Raw genomic sequence first — 2,701 nt, 5'->3', positions numbered from 1 at the left:
TGTAAAATCATTAGTATTATTATTATTATTATTATTATTATTATTATTATTATTATTATTGTACTTGGAGCAGACCCTCTCTCAAGCATACTTTATTCAAAGTAATGGCTACTTCAGCAGCCTTACTATTGTACAGATTTTCTATTTTTCGAATAGCGGCTTTTTTCTGTGCTACTTAAACAGGCTAGTAGAGCGCCTCTGGAGGTCATTATCACATGCAGGGTCAAGATCGGTGTATATATTTATATTTCAATTTCGAAAAATGGAGAAGAATCTCTACAAGCGTAATGCCAATAAGTCATTTAAGACACACTTCTGAAGGGTCACAGTTCAAGTGCCACAAGGCTGAGGAGAAGTGCAATATTTTGCTGCACGTTGTTGCATGTCGGTGAAATTAACATAGCTTTTTCTCACGGATAAGATACAAGAAACTTTAGCGTTTAGAATTTGAGAGTCAAAGCATACATACGCTGCGTCTGAGGATAAATTAAACAACTATTTTTTAACAAATGTACTTACCTTCCTCACACACACAACACACACACACACTCGTATACCTTAATATTACCTATATTATATATATATATATATATATATATATATATATTATATATATATATATATATATATGTAGATGTATAGTAATAATAATAATAATAATAATATAATAATAATAATATCCAGGTATAAGATTTGTACAGACAAGGAAAGTCTCTCTCTCTCTCTCTCTCTCTCTCTCTCTCTCTCTCTCTCTCTCTCTCTCTCTCTCGTGTCATTGCAGAAGTATTTGAAGAATAGATCAGTTATAGTTACAAAATAAGACAAATTACGCGGCTCGTGTAATCAAAATTGAAAGGAAGAGTGTGATATGTGCATTTCTGAGTATTACTGAGTTTTAGTGATAGCAGAATTTGAACTTCTTTGAGATATGTGTGATATTCAATTAATGCTTAAATGTCTATCGTAGTTATTAGAGAATGTCTACGATTGCTATTTTTAATAGTTTTTTAGAAGTAAGGTTGTAATTACTTCTTAAAAACAACAAAATAATAAAGCCACGAATATAAAAATAACGCACGACTCTCGTGCCGACAGGACACGGCGTTGTAGTACGATAACCGGTTTTATGGCAGCACTGGCACCCTGGTTCTTGCCAGACGTAAGTGGAGGAGAGAGAGGCAGTCTCTCAGTGCCGCTGTAGACTTCGCAGGTAACAGCAGCAGGTTTTGCCGTGGTGTCTGTCGAGTGGATTCATTCGCTGTTACTCTCGGCGCACGAAATTCTTGAAAAAGTGTAATTAGCGGGTTTCTTCATTTTTTTGTTTTTAGTGATAAAAAAAGTATTAATTTTATGATTTAGTCGTTTCCAAATTACCGATCATATTATGTACTGTTATTTATATATTCGATTCAGAAGGCTTCCTAACTTTCGTCGAAGTTATGATGTCACTCTGAAATGACAAAGTTGATGAAACGTACCGACTGCGTTGTCAGGTTATGAACCACTAATGACAACATATATGACTAATCGAATTCTTTAATTCAAACGTTCGTCATTTATAACTCGAAAAGGAGCTGGGTTTTGGGTTAGATACAAAGTGCCGAAATGAAAATTCCATGAAATGAAATCTAGAGATAAACATGGCTTGGAAAGAATGTTCGAAAATTGATTCAATGCTTTGGAACTTGGAGAGAACAGAATGCTATTGGAGAAAAGTATTTCAAGATTTAACAGTTGAACTGAGGTTCGTCTTCGACGCTGACAGACTGATTATCTATGAAGATGGAATCTTTTTTATTTTAATTTTTTTAGTTTGCTTTAGAATTCTATTAAAATTCCGCTATTCTCTTAACAACAATTAATTGTGAAATGGACTTTTATTTTCTGTATCATCACCATTATTATTATTTATTATTATTATTATTATTATTATTATTATTATTATTATTATTATTATTATTATTATTATTATTGTTGTTGTTGTTGTTGTTGTTGTACAGTAGGTAGGTGAACAAAACTGCTTTGAAGCACTAGCAAACGCATAACATATTATTTGCATGCTTTAAATCAGTATTAGAGTAAATTCTCTATTTTTTTTCATACTCCAGAATTTTTAATCTCTCTCTCTCTCTCTCTCTCTCTCTCTCTCTCTCTCTCTCTACACCGTGTAAATGGATCAGAAATCTTCTTAGATTTGGTATATGAAATCAGTTATATATATATATATATATATATATATATATATGTATATATATATATATATATATATATATATATGTATGTATATATAATATATATATATATATATATATATATATGTATGTATGATATATATATATATATATAATTGTATTGATATAATATATATATATATATATATATATATATATATATATATAGTGTGTGTGTGTGTGTGTGTGTGTGTGTGTGTGCGTGTGCGTGTGTATGCGTGTGTGGGTGGGTTTGTCAGAAAGCAATTGATTATCTGTGTGTTAGTTTGCATGCAATGCATGCATGTATTGTTGCGTGAGCGTGAGTCGTCAGGTGTCTGTATTCACTGATCGAAATAAAAATAAAAAAATAAAAATAGAAAACAAGTAAACAATGCGCCGAAGTATATTCGGCACAATCGAGTTTTCTGTACAGCGTATAATGTTGTATGAAATTCTCAGCCTCGGCCGGTGAAACTTTCACCGACGAC

At 31.7% G+C, this 2,701-nt stretch overlaps 1 protein-coding gene across 2 annotated transcripts in view; it reads left to right on the top strand.

The window, feature by feature from the left end:
• Positions 1-1,191: 1,191 nt before the first annotated feature.
• The window catches only part of LOC135225858 (uncharacterized), a 37,728-nt gene continuing 36,218 nt past the window's right edge, over positions 1,192-2,701 (top strand). For both annotated transcript variants that reach the window (XM_064265405.1, XM_064265404.1), the window contains exon 1: positions 1,192-1,293. The gene's annotated coding sequence lies outside the window, so the exon portion shown is untranslated. The remainder of the gene's footprint in view (positions 1,294-2,701) is intronic.

Source organism: Macrobrachium nipponense, chromosome 13 (assembly GCF_015104395.2).
Source record: "Macrobrachium nipponense isolate FS-2020 chromosome 13, ASM1510439v2, whole genome shotgun sequence".
NCBI classification, from domain to species: Eukaryota; Metazoa; Arthropoda; class Malacostraca; order Decapoda; family Palaemonidae; genus Macrobrachium; species Macrobrachium nipponense.
This window is presented reverse-complemented; position numbering and strand designations above follow the sequence as displayed.